At 41.0% G+C, this 15,052-nt stretch overlaps 1 long non-coding RNA gene across 1 annotated transcript in view; it reads left to right on the top strand.

Annotated features, from left to right (window-relative positions):
* LOC137871699 (uncharacterized) overlaps positions 1-7,417 on the top strand; it is a 9,064-nt gene extending 1,647 nt beyond the window's left edge. The window contains exons 2-3 of the long non-coding RNA XR_011102834.1: positions 1,127-1,230; positions 1,446-7,417. This is a non-coding gene — a long non-coding RNA (uncharacterized lncRNA). The remainder of the gene's footprint in view (positions 1-1,126; positions 1,231-1,445) is intronic.
* Positions 7,418-15,052: the final 7,635 nt, after the last annotated feature.

Here is a 15,052-nt window from a genome sequence, read left to right as displayed (position 1 = left end):
CCATGGGCCGGCTGAGTAGAGGATGGAAAAAAAAAAAAGAGGAAAACCAAACTTGTGGATTAGCATCTCATCTGCTTTCTTCTTATCTTCTTCATCTGTTCGTTCTTTGTTTACCCTCCTCCTCCTCCTCTCTTTTTCCTCTCTTTTCCCTATCCGTCCACCCCTCCACCCTGCTCGGGGCTGTTGATTCTGTCCGTCAATTTGTCCATCCAGCTTCAGCACCTCTGCAGAGTTTCAATTTTTCATCCAGAATAATGAGCGTCTGTGTTTTATGCACCAATTCCACCGCAAATCCACTCAGTTAGTCTTTTAATTTACTTTTTTTTATGTTAAACATTTAAAACGCATTTTCTCTCCCCATCAATATCTTCTGCTTTAATAAAACCGGTAATATAAATTATGCCAATACACACACACACACACACACACACACAGCGACGAGCCTTTCTCCTTTTTTTTACCAAACCATCCGCGGAGTAATTGTGAATATTGATTAGAGGCAGCAAATCAATGGAATGATTTTGGATCGGCTTAGCTGAAGCCTGCTCTTTGTATTCAGCCGGCTAGTTCAATTAGAATGGAGTGGAATAAATTTGCCTGAACTTTTCATACATTATTAATGGCCCTGCTCCGCCGTTTAAACTCCTTGCTTTTTCATTTTTCAAAAACAAAGAAGGGGGGGGGATCATAATAATTACAGAAGGATTAACATTTAGGAATTCATTTTCGGGGGGGGGGGGGGTTCAGTGAAGTAAACGTGTCTCTGTGTCACTGAATGTATGTTTTTACAATATATATATATATATATATATATATATATATATATATTTAACAGCGATCAGCCCGCAGCGCACACTGCTGCATAGAAGACGCACCATTTTTATATAATCAAACAAATTAGTTCTCTGCTTGGGCGCCTCCCTCCCTCCCTCCCTCCCTCGGTGTAACCCATGTGTTGATTCCTCTGCTTGTGTTGCGGGGGGGGTTGCTGGCTAATGGAGTGCACGGGGCTATTGTCACGCCGCGGCAGCTCCCGGGGCCTGACCTCCCTAACCCCGCTTCTTTCCCCCTTGTGTGTGCACACCCCTACACCCAAACCCCTCCCTCTCCCTCCCCCCTTCCACAGATCTCATGAAGCCCAGGTCGGGCCGAGTGGGAGCGGCGCCACCGGGGATGCCAAATGTCGCCGCCGGATGACGACTCCCAGAAGACGGGGGCAGAGCCGTCCAGGTGAGATGCTTGCCGTTTGGGGGGGGGAGGCAGGGGGGGGGATGAATGGCCTGAGCCACACCCCCTTCTCCACCTATTAGAGAATCAAGCTAACCTTAGCTTTTACACACCCTTCCTTTTTTTTGTTGCTGTTTGTCCCCTCCGCACACGCTGTCTGGCTCGGATCGAAAAGAAAAAAAAAAACGCCACCGTTGTCAATTTTTCTCCTTTTGCAGAGGAGCCATTGGTGGAACCTCGCCTCACGCCGCAGCCAGGCGTCTCCAATCGATGCCACTGCCACACTTTCTCTGTCTGTGTGTGTGTGTGTGTCTGTTTGCCACGGGGGGGCCTGAAGGGGGGGCTGCTGATGGCGGCGCCGATGGCCATGGTGGCGATGGCGGTGGCGGTGGTGATGATGATGATGATGCGATGGCGGCGGCGGCGCCGCTCACGCAGTTTCTGGCTTAGCTCCCCCCCGGTTTTCTGAAAGACTCTCTTCGGTGACGGGTATTCTTGGGTGGATAATACGGATCACGTTGTTATTGCTTAAGAATACGCGTAGTCGAGGAGAGTCCTCTCTTCGGCCAACACCAGCAGCACTACCCCCATCCCCCACCCCGCCCTCCACACCCACCCACCTCACCTCACCTCACCCCGACTGCCCACCGGCCCGCGGAGGACTGTCAGGATGAAGCCACACCCCCAAACTCTCCACCCGTCCAAAAAGAGAAAAACAAACAAAACACCTCTTCTTCGATCTGTACTGCAATGCAATGTTTTTTTTCTCTTCCCTGTGACGAGCCACGGTTCGAGTGTCCTCTCGTCTGTCCCACCGTGCGTCGGTCAGCGTTTTGTTTTATGTTTTATTTGTGTGTGTGTGTGTTGGACGTGTTGCTCCGAGATTGTTTTCGGTCTCTCGGAGAAGATCTGGCTCTCCGTCTGACAACTTGTGATGGTGTAACTCTCTCTGCATGAGCGGTGTCTGTTCCCAGAATGCTAGGCCAGCATGACCGTCTGCACACTAACAGACATGCATATTCACAGCAGGAGGGGTCGGGCCTGATTATTGGTCCGTCAGTACTGGCGTGAACCCTTTAACAAGCAGCAACCTGAACATGTAGCGGGAGTCAACTTTGGCACACTAGTGTGTGAACCATTGACATCGAATCCACTTCAGTGCTCTCGTCACCTCATTTAGAACAGCATTTGTGGTTCCGTTGAGTTTCTAAGCTGAAACCTTGACCCCCTTTCCAACAAAGCTCCACTCTGTACAACCCTACTTGTCCCCCAGGTTCACATTTTACTCAACAGATATAATTTAGGAACATGCAACATGTGAACGCAAAACTGAAATAAGAAAAGTTATTTTGATTATTCGTTTTTTTTCCCCCTTTTAGACTTCAGCATTAGGAAATCAAGCAGGACCCATCTTTAAGACAGCCCAAACTAAAATGATTGTTTTTCCTGCACTGCTCATTTTTTTCATGTCTTCTTCCAGATTAGTGGAAAGAAAACATCCTAAATACACATCAAGGTGTTTATTTTACTAATTTGTCTCTAGATTTCTCCTAAAGTCAGCATTTGCATATTTAAACATAACATGTAATATACAAAATAATTGTCTTAATGTCAGTAATGGTGTAGTTTCATGTTGGTATATATGAGTTATATATTTGACCCTACTCACCTGTAGTGTCTTCATAATGTCTGTCATTTCACTAAAGCTCTCTTTAAAGGCCGTTTCCTCTGAATTCTCAGTTTGTTCTCAGACTCTGATCTTCAGTCGCTCTTACATTCACCAAACTCCACACCTTCATTCCTCTCTGTGTTCTGAAGGGTTCTACAGAGAGGTTTGTTCATCTATTATTCAAAGTCTCATTTATACAACATTTTATTAATAAAAACATGGAGAGAAAACGCATTTCTTCTGGCTGTTGACAGTATTGTGTGATTTACTGAGTGATACAATGAGATATCCAAAACCCCCTCTGTACAAACCTTTGACTATAATATGTGAACAACATCAACAAAAAATAGTGAACCTGGCTTTATCCATATTTATTTTATGGAAATGAAATGCAAATTAGCACATATTGAAAAAGATAAAGTGTAATTTGCCTATTTTAACAAAAACTTTCAGGAAACTTGTAACACAAAAAATGATTTCCTTAATGTCAGTAACCAACTGAAGTGTCACGGTGATCCTAGATACATTGTTAACCCTGTTCAGCTGAAGGCCTTCATCATATCAGTTGATATTGTGCTTTAATGGTGCATGTTCTCTATCAATCATCTATCTATCAAATGTTCTGTTTATCACAAGCCAGTTGAAGCCAGGAGCTGTCGGGGCCCGAGGCCCGGGGCCCGGGGTCCGGGGCCCGGGGCCCGCGTTGTGGTTTAGCAGGGCTGTTCCTCTGTGAACGTGGTTCAGAATGACTCAGGCTAATTAATGACTAATTTCATTTCTTTTATTCTGATTAATCTCTTCAATTACCTTCTTTCTGTGATAATTAAATGAATCGTTCAGTCAAAATATGGCTGTCACAATTTCCCTGAGCCCTAGGAGACGTCTTCAGATTTCATCTGAGTAATAATTAGTTCACAATTATATACAATAAGGCTACAACTTACTCCTCCCTTTATTATCCAATCATGATTTTTCTCAGTTTATCCAGTCGTCGATTAGTGTAGAAAATGTTACATAATAGTGAGTATAGTAATAACAGTCCATTAGTTTAGATATTAGTTATATTTAGTTTAAAGTCAATTCAAACAGAGGAAAGGATCTAATCCTCACAAACTAGAATGTTTGCTGAATCAATCACCAAAATGAGTAATTCATTGTTATCAATTGTATTTTCTGAATCAACAAATTGATTGTTTCATTTCTAGTCATGACTGTAAACTAAAAGGTCCTTGAACAGAAGCCATCTTATCTTCAGGCCTAAACAAAATGACATTTACATTAGTTTTCTTCTTTAAGACTAAGAAAACATTTATTTGACCAGTTCGTCTGTTTGGGTCTGTAGGTTTCTCCTATATTCACCAAAAGTTACCATTAGATAATGCATCAATTGGCGATTTAAAAATTAAAAAAATAATTATGATAATGTCAGAAATCGACTGTTTATATCTATTAGTTATTTTTTTTACTCTATTCACCTGTAAACATTTAATACATGTTATTTAACAAAGCATCTCTTTAAAGGCCGTTTTCAGAAAACTTAACTGTCTTCATGTAAGTAATCATGTAAACAATCTGATAATTCATTTAGCTTCATTGGGATAGTTCAGAGAGCTGGGTCAGGCCTCGCCATGATGAAAATACCTCGAAACACTTCTTTAGATTTTGCTCAATTTACGACAAGATCTAAGAATGAACAAAATATTGACTTAGCTGTTGGCGTCCGTAGATATTAGCGTGGCCGTGATCGGTGTGAGCAGGCCTGCAATGTTTGATGAGGAGCCAGCATGACAGTATGATGCTGCATTTCCTCTGGCTTTGGTTACAGAGCGGAGCCTCCTCTTATTCAACTCCATGTAGCACATTTATTATGGGGGGGGGGGGGCTGAGTCGAGAGGCGTTACCCTCCCCCTCACCCCCTTCTGGCTTCCTTTTTCATGCAAAATGCTTCCTCAAATGACGTTTATTGCGGTGAGGTTTACGCCACGTGTAACGCTGCTTCTGCTGCCGCTGATCCCCACACACACACGCACACACTTACCCACACACACACGCACACACTTACCCACACACACACACACACACACACACACACACACACACACACACGGCTGAGAAAACAAAATGTCCACCGTGAGCGGTCAACAGCTCGACTTATGCATTGAGGAGAGAGGCGTCTAGATAAACTATTCCTTCCCTGCTCAAATGGCCTTGAAGCAGCTTTCACGGCGCCGACGCACCATGAATATGGATCGCCTCTCCATGTCTGATTGCACATTCTGAACCCTAACACCCATGTAAAATCCATTTAAACACATAACAGGATCAGCTCTACTGGCGCAGGCCATGCCCCTCACACATGTCGCTCCCCATTAGGGGCCGGGCGTCCTTTGGAGAATGACGGTACCAGTGCCGACACCAACGGAGTTCTTCGTTTTCACCCTTTTTCTTTTCTCTTTTTCATCCGATTCCCTTCATGTTAATGGAAGCATGCAGTTGTGTAAAATGCCACTACCACTGCGTTTATCTTAATCGCACGCTAAAGCCATACTTTCCGTCGTTTTTGGTGGTATCTTGGCACGCTGAACTTCACACTCCACTGACTGTATGGGTTGTAGCGGCTGTACTGAAGGGCCAATCACAAGTTGCATTTAATTGATTTTCGTCAAATATTTTTTTTAAAGACGCTGGGCCCAGAAAGGATTGATTGCAGGTGTTGTTTGTCTGGAGACGTTTCAATTCGACTTGGCACTGGGTTGTTTCAGTCGGTTTCCACCACTGATACCCAGCTTTACTTCCCACGATCGTATGCTGGAGATTCCCTCTTACCTACAGGCTCGTGGATGTAAGGGAATCTCCAACCTTCCTATCGATCCCATTGATGTCGTATCAGACGAGTCCATTTCGCTGCCTGTTCAATCGTCACAATACAGAATCTTTCCGGGCGTGAGTTGATTTTAAAGTCAGCCGCAGAGTCAGTCAGTAGTGCTCGTGATTGCAATTACACACAAATCATCCCGGGCCATTACCATTGAAGATTATTCAAATAACACAATTACATGTTTAGCACTTGGCTTAGCTGATAATTATTGTTCCCTTTTTTCTTCAGGAAGCAAACAAAGCGAAGCGCTAAAATGTGTGTAGGAGGACGTAAAATAGAGCATTTGTGGAAATCACACACACACACACACACACACACACACACACACACACACACACACACACACACACACACACACACACACACACACGCACACACACACGGTTCCTCCCCTGCATTCGAGTGTTGATTGTTACAGATGGTGTGGACGTCCCCTCGCTGTGTGTCTCCTGTGTCTCTCTCTCTGTCTCTGTGGGTTGCGTGATCCAGACGTTGTGCATCATGCGAACGCTTTATCCTCACCTCCACTGATGCACTGCAAGCCTTTTAGATGACGTTTAACCTTTAAACTCTGGGGATTTAACACATCAAGATGCTACCAAAACTCCAATCTCGTTACATTTATGGACCTGTAACGTTATGAAAGAGGCTTGTCGGTGACGGTGACGTGGTATAAAGTGCTGTCTCTGTGTCATTCTCCGTGTGCCAGCCTGTATTCGGATCGCCTCTGCTTTGTTTCCAAACTGTTGCGAAAGAGCCGCCGTGCCGCCAGACACGTTGTTGACGGACAAGTCTCTGTGATGACGAAACAAACTGAGCATCTCGGCGTCTCGGCGCCGCTCACCTCACGCGAATGCCGTCTCTCCTCGTCTTTCTCTGCAGTCTAAAAGCTGTTGTGGTTGTTGTGGTGCACTAATGTAAGCTGCTCTCTACTAATGGCATGCTGCTACTGATGAGGATGATGATGATGCTGATTGTTTTCAACTAACCAGGGCCAAAGTGCTGCATGCATTTCAATCATTTCAACAACAGCAGTGATGAGAATGTCATTTTCCCCTGTAAGTGTGCTTTGTTTCTGTCAATAAAATGTGGCTGCAAATATGAATAAATCCCTCTTTTTGAAATTGAAATGTGAAATGAAGCTTTTAATTAACGCGACAAAATGGGGGGAAAAGAGGCTTTTGCTTCCTCACTTGAGGCCTGTTTGTAACTTCAAGGAGAAACATGAGACGAGGTTCTGAATTAGAGGGTTTTTTTAAAGAATGCCTGGATTCGACGGTGGATTACGTTGTTTTTGTCTTCTTCAAAACGGACAAAGAGACGGGCCTGTGGATATAAAATACGGAACCCCGGGACACGTCGTCCTCAGCCGGAGGATCGGCTGTGGTCTCGACATTCTGCTGCACTTTAAAAAAACACACAACTCCTGGATGTCACTCCAGAGGCCTTTCCCAGCCGCCGCACTGACAAACCCAGAGATTAGAAACTAAAACCCATTTCCTCGGCTCTGTACTGGTACACTCCTGGTGGGAAGGCAGTTATGAGAAGAAGAACTCCCCTTCTCCACGAGCACAGATCATCTCTCAGTGCCATTTTTAGATCTGAATCAAAATTATTTCACTTTCAAAACGATAGATTGACATCAATTCCATCCATATTTTTATTAAGCCAACTGTATGGACGCTATACACATGTCTGAGCAGAATTTCCTGCTCAGACATGTGTATAGGGTCCATACAGTTGGCTTAATGACAGGGAGACCTTTGCACATTCTCATACCACATTTATGCAATAAAGGATAAAATCAGAAAGTATGTTTTTATTATAAATAATAGCTTCAGGGCAATCTGTGAATGAATTTAAAATGGATACTTTGATGTTTGACCTGCAGACGAGGGCCAATACGACTAATAAACAATATGATTATTGAATATTAATACTTTCATGGTTGTGTTCAACATGTCTACCAGTCTAATCATTGGTTCAGCAGTGACGGCAACATACAAGTGTAAATCAATTCAAATTCAAAGCACAAAAGGGAGCTCTCTTTTCTTATTGAGGTAAATGAGTATAATATGAGTTGAACTAAACAATTGAAAAATTTCTTTCTGTGCACATTTCTCTCAAATTTGGATCACAAATTTGTTAAAATCCATTTTTTTCGTGAACACTTTACCAGGATAACCCTCCAGCTGACAGGTGTGGCATATCAAGATGCTGATTAAACAGCATGGTTATTAAGAGGAAGCTCAGGACCTCCACAGCTGAAAGACCTTCTGAGACCAGCTGACAGAACCAACCAAAGACCTTGTGCATCTCAGGGACAGCTCTGGTGGACAGTCCAGCAGTCAGCATGTCTCCTTAAAACTCGTGACATTGTGTTGTGTGATAGACTAGTTAAAGTGGCCTTATTTTGTGGAGGCACACCTGTGTAATAATCATGCTGTTTAATCAGCGTCTTGATTATCTTGGCGACATGCTCACTAATTTGTTACCAAATTTCAGATAAATAAGCCTTTTGTATTTTATTTATTTATTTGTTAATTTAACTTTAATTTAGCCAGGATAATCCCATTGATGGTTTTGAAACACATTTACAACTGGCTCTTGGCCAACAAGGCGAGGGGACAATTTCACATAAAAACACGAATAACAGCAAAAAGTAAAAATCAACATAAAAAGAAAAAAAAAATCACATAAGAGACGACAGACTTACAAAAACAACAACAAACGACATCAACCACAGATTTGTCAATCAATGTCAGGACAAGTACATTCAGAGCTCCAATGCTCCTTAATCCTGTTTTTAAAATCTTGCTTGCTTATAAAATGAGTTTAAAGTGAGCCTGGATGAGAGTCCAAAGACTCGAAAAGTGCTTTCACCAAACACGGATCCCTGTTCCATGAGTGACGGCTCTAATTCGTCCCCGTGATTGGAGGGTTCAGCTTCAGCTTTTGCTGACGGTAAAGAACACAGATTAGGATAGATCTATTATATCAGGAAACTAAAGTGCTGCGTTTACATTTCAAGAATACTAGAATAGTTGGGAGCTTCACACCATTGTTATTCACACCAGATAACTGATCTACTGTCGGTGCCTATTTACATCCTCTTATCGCCGCGCAGCAGACGTCCATATTACATCCTATTTAATTTAGCCCGCAAACACCCCGAGCGTCTTAGTACATTTTATCTCTTGTAATCCTGTTAAAACCGCAGTAATTAGAATCCCAAAGCCAAACCCTGCTGGACTGGAAACACACAGTGTAGCCAAATCCAAAGTATTTCATTAGAAATACTACGGATTATCCACAGATGCAATATATTATAAACAATATCTTTTCTTTTTGTTCTGTAGGCTAAAGTCCCACTTTAACAACAATCCAGCGATATTTCATTTGCTGTGAAAAAAAAAAAAAAAATCCAGTCACGAATAAAATAATCCTTTTGTTAACTATTGTTGAAATTCAAATAAATCATTGGGGTTCATAACTAAAATTTAAAATATTTATTTTTGTTTTAAACCCCGACGGAGGCTCTGCTTTCAGGCCACTCATTACTTATTAAGCACACTATTAAGGAACAGTGACGATAATGATGGGAAGGACAGGACCCAGGCTCATTTGGCAGAAACGCCACAGGAAATATTCAGCTTTTGTACCAATTAATTATGCATCGTCTTTACTTTACTCCCTCTGTAGACTGAGCCGGGCGTAATGCAGCACACTTGAGCTCGAAGAAACGGGGAGAAAAATACTGTATATTAATTTTTGATATGGCATGTGCAAATACATTCAATCTTGTAAGATGAATATCAAGCTGAAGAGGTTCCTTTAAAACAAATTGAAATGGAGGAACGGTCTAAATCCGGGATACTCCACTGGCTCGGGGGCCACTTTTGCAAATTGACAGGAGGGCCAGTTCATAAACAAACATAAAAAATATAAATATACAATGTATAAAATATCAGATAAAATGAGTAAACATTAAAATGACCATAACTCACCTTTCTTTAAAATGTGTCTTATTATTTGGAGTTGAGATCCTCACTTTTTTTAACAAGCTTTTTTATGCAATCTGACATATATACATAAAAAGTGCAAAAAAAAAGAAGAATACAAATCTGTTTTCATTGTGAATTAAAAAATGCTTGCAAGTATCACTGCTCTAAACAATAGGCTCATGCTACACTGACTGGCTACTTTATTTTTATTGAATCAACAGATTTTTTTTATTCAAACTAAAATAATAGTTTATATGAAAAAAAGGAAGTTAAACGTGTTTTAGCTTCATTTATTCTCTTCAGCTATGGCCTCACTTGCCTTCTTTTCTTCAGGGTTTTGCCACAAAATGCAACGGAGCAATTGTTCCAATCCTGAAAGTTACGTCTGTATACATTTTCCCTCTTGTCAAATCCCATGTGCAGGCCAACAATCTACTGACAGATATTGTGTGTATCAAAGCCTGATATCTCTTCGTCCTGCGTTAAAAACACATGAATGAGCCACACGTTCCTTCATCATCATCAACACATACTGTAGTTTATTTTGTCTCAACCCCACACACACCGTCCAGCTGCCCCAGATACTCACTAGAGTATTCATCCGCCATATCAAGTAGATCCCACACAAATGCACTATTTTCCTCCTGTTTGAGTAACGTACCAAAAAAGCTGAATTTGTGAGCCGGTACTGCGCGAGGCCATTCTAGAAATGATGTTTATGTTACGCATTTGCAACAGCAAGTATGTTCTGAGGCAAACAGTCAAAGTGTTTTAGTCCGTTTTTACAAACCTCTGGGATTGTACAGATTGTTGAGGAGTGCTCAAACTAAATCTTCTTCATAATTGAGATTTCTTTTCTCTTTTGCGTGACTTGTCACCCATTCTCTGAAGCAAAGCATTTCCTCTCTGCCTGAGATAAACGCACACAGGCGTTTCCTCCTGTTTCTCTTTTTCTTTCCCTTCTCTGATCCCGTCTTTCCACCTCAAGCATAATATCGACTCTAATGAAGGACTCGGTGGAGCTTATATAGACAAAATACCTTGCTATTAATAACCATATCTCTCTGATCCATAGAAGGATGCCCTGCTCACCTCCCCCTAATGTGTCTATAATGTTTCTCTTCCACTCTCTTTTCCCATTTGTTTTTTGAGTCCAAATAGGAGATGAGGGTTATACTAACAGTATTGTAGCCTTAATAACAGCAGGGTAAGTGGCTCTGCTATCAAACGCCGGCACTCATTTAAACAAGGGCCACTATGAAACGTATCCACATCAGTGGCTCCAAGATAGGGAGCTAAGCAATCTATTTAAAAAGCAATCTATTTCTCGCCCGTCGTGGAGATTGCACAGATTGAATGGGGGAGTCCGATCCTCAGCGGACGACCCTCCACTCCTCTTTTATCTCACAGCTCCGCTCCGACTCCTCTGCTCTGGGCTGCTTGCACAGAAATGGGGGGGTAGCAGGAATATGACAAGAATCCTCCCATCTTAATGCGCAAACAAATAACCCAAAATGATAGCAGCACAGATGAGAAGTCCTAACTCTGCTTGTATTTCAACACGCTAAACAGTTGTTGTTTTTTTTTAAAGCCAACGTCATTCATTTGGATTGTGAAACACTCCGCACTGAAATCTTAAACGAAACGTTTCCTGAAAGATATATTCATGGTTAATTAAATATGACTGCTTGATGTGTTTTTTTTATAGCCGTCATTCTAAAACCCTCTGAGGCAAATTTGTGATTTTGGGCTATACAAAATAAATTGAATTGAAATAAATTTCGCAAGATTTTAGTCACCAACTTCATTGGTGAAATATAGAGAAGCTTAACAGTAAAAACCCATCAAGGCGAGGGATGAAAACCGATGCATTATTCGGATGTGATCAGACAATGTGCTCTGGACGGATGTGGAAAGTATTATATTTGTTATGTTTCCTACTGAGGACTCAACATTAACCTTATAACATTCTGCACACACAGCTAGGATCGGTGTGAAAGGGATGCGTTATCAAATCCATTTACAAATCCGCTGAAAAAAGGTTCTCCTCATAATTTCCGATCATAAGATTCAGATTCAGGTTATTGTCGTCTGCACAGTGTGAACAGGAACTGCTAGTAGACAAATGGGCTACTAGCAGTGGCCTTTCCATGATCCAGTTAAATGTGCAATAAAAAACAAAACAAAACAATCGGTAGTTTTAAGTTACACATTCATACATCTGGCAAGGTTATTCGACAATAACTTATGAATTATACCTTCCGTTTTAACCAGATTTGTTCTGACGTGCCGAATAGCTAAGGGAGCTTTTGGGATTTTTGTCAATGGCTCTCTAATTGTTTTGGTCAAAGAACAGCACATTCTCACCCCAGTGTATCAATTACCACAGCTTGGTCAGTGGTCTTACACCTGGAACTATGACACTCTATGTACCCCTCCAGCATCAGTTTCGGATGCGTCCGTGATGGAGTATCAATATATTAATGTTACATGCATAGTGGCTTTTGTAAAAGAATAAACTTCTGTCAAAACAGAAAGTTAGGTTCACGCAGCAAAAACTTGGGGAAGATAACTATTACCTTGACACTAATAACTCAAGTGACAAAATGTCAACGTTGACTTTTAGTTTCACACAGTCAGTGGTGTGCTGGGTGAATGTCCTGTGTTTGTTTGACCCATCCAACTTCCACTCCCACCCAGCCTTTGTGGACTTTCCCATTGTCCATACTACATCAGTAGTATGGATGGTTTTACATTGGAATTAGTTGAAAGCCCTCATACAGAAGCTAAAGGTGCGTCACTGTCAGATGCCAAAGGGCACTGACCAAGCTGCTGTATTTGACAAGTTGAGAGTAGGAACTGGTTGCTATTGCAGACCACAGCCTGTAATTTCATGGTGGTTAAAATACCATCTGGAACAATGAGTTAAAGTACAGCTGAGCACAGTGAATATTCCATTCCCTACAACCTCCTATAATGTTAATCCTGTCTGAATGGGGTTTAAGACACCATTGTCACCTGGTAATACCACACAATGTCTGGATGTATTATCGAAAGAATGGCATCTGACCATGGGCCTTTGCATTTACACAGTGCATAAGTGTTGTCAATATGCAAATGAGGTGGGCAAGTAACACCAGAACAACACCAGAAGAAAGTCATGTGACAAGTGGAAGAAATCAAACTTTTCAGTAGCCAAGCTAACTAGGCTAATGCTACTATTTATGTATGCAGTGGTGTCGCCAAAGACACATTTCTAGACAGTTCAAGAGTGTAAAATGCTGATTGGTCAAAAATATTCCATTGGATCCATCCGGTAACTAATAATCATGGTCCTCAACACCGTTACACACTGAAAGATTATCATAAAAGATCAAATTATTCGTATCTTTCTTTTACACGGTGACATATGGACATACCCATGTATCGATAGCTGTGGCCCTAAAAACACAAATTCCACTTTTATCAAAATACTTTATAATTGAAGTGACGTAATGTTTCTAGATTCCTCCCTAACAATGTGGGTCTCATAAACACAATCTGGTCTCTCTATATCTCATAGATGAACCAAACGGCAAGATATGCTTGTCATAGGGCTAAACGATTGCCATTTTATTTTACATTTGAGGTTTGATTAAGGTTTTGACTGAAGCCTCTAATGTCTGGAATCATATTGTATGATGTTACCACCTTAAAAGAATTGGGAACATATTATAATTTTGGTTAGGTAAATGCATTAATGGTCCTGTTAGATTGCTGCTAGACTGCCTCGTGGGAGAGTTAACAGCTTTTGTCCATAGAGAAAATGTTTTAATGCATATATAGATTGACTATTTTGTTAGATTAAAAACATGTTGTGATTTTTGGAAATGATTTCATCCATCCTTCTTCAATAGGACTGAGACAATTACAGAGGAGCACAGTCTGTGTGGTGGACGTAGCCAAATGTTTCTATTAGTTAATAAGGATAATAATTTGATTCTCAACCCTATGAATGAAGCTTTCTATCTATTCTTTCAGCTACTTCTTCATATAGTTTCTGTTGATTGCCGTAAGTTGAGCACCTCGTCTCGTTCGTCTCAGAAGCATCGTCTGTTTTTTTTTTCCTCCCTCAAATTTTGGTCCATTCTGTAAACCTACAGACTATCTGTCTGAACACCCTTGCTGTTGTGATAACCTATTTGTTTCCTTTTCCGCCATGAAAAAGAGCCAACGTCCCAACATTAGTTCTGCATCACATTTCACATCAGGCATGCAAAATTGGATAAAAGTTCCTAAATTTAAGAGAAATATAAGTGTTTACGATTGCTAGAGGTGGTATTTGCCTTTGTCGAAAGAGTTGATGCAAAATTCTGAATTAACAGCTGATCAGTCATGTGAGTTAAATGTTGAACATTTAACTCACATGACTGATCAGCTGTTAATTCAATGTTTAATGCTTGTCTTTGTCTCTGCACAACATGAGTCATGATCAATACAAGCTAATATGATACAAATTCCTGAAGACCTCTCTTTATGGGTCTTTCTCATTTCCCAATTTTGTGACATATCGGTTCCTTGCCTGCTTGTGACCCGGAAATCGATCTCAGTGCTCCATCTTGAAGGACATCCTGATTCCTTATTGCACACAATACCAGCCTATTTTTGGACACGTTATCATCAGACTTCCACCTCATGCATCTGGTGTACATACAAATTAATGTTTAGGTTAGGTTATGTTATACATGTGTGCTTAAATACTGTTTATTGCTTTTTTAACTTGTGACAAAAAGAACCCCCCCCCCCCCCATCTATACAAATAAAAAATAGTTCCCATTCAGAAAAAAACACTTTTTCAATAGTATTGCAATATCAAGCAATCTACTTAAAAAAACCTAATTGAAATTATGAAATTTAGCAGATTGTGCATTGTACAATACAAACTCAATCCTTCGTGCTTCCCTCATGTGTAGCCAAGAAACTTGAAAATAAATAAGACTTTGAGGTAACTGGATTAAATTGAGGTAACATATTGCTCGAAATTGTAAACACACACACGTACATAAAACCACTTTGATAACTCGTTAAATTTGATTAACCAAAAACGATAGCTTCTGAATAGCATAGGTTTAATTCCCAGACAGGAGAATAATCAAAATTCTACCCTGTCACTTCAAAAATAAAAAAAATGCAGAGATCGGATCGTTCTTTACAATCCGAATGAATACTGTTCAATTTAATTCTGTTAATTTGAATCCAGTTCAGTTCAGGTTTTGAACACATGAGGTTCATGTG

This window comes from Cebidichthys violaceus, unplaced genomic scaffold (genome assembly GCF_023349555.1).
Source record: "Cebidichthys violaceus isolate CVI_PGR_0920_01 unplaced genomic scaffold, fCebVio1.0.p SCAF_15, whole genome shotgun sequence".
In the NCBI taxonomy this organism is placed as follows: Eukaryota; Metazoa; Chordata; class Actinopteri; order Perciformes; family Stichaeidae; genus Cebidichthys; species Cebidichthys violaceus.
Note: the sequence above shows the minus strand (reverse complement) of the source record. Positions and strands in the feature narration are given on the sequence as shown.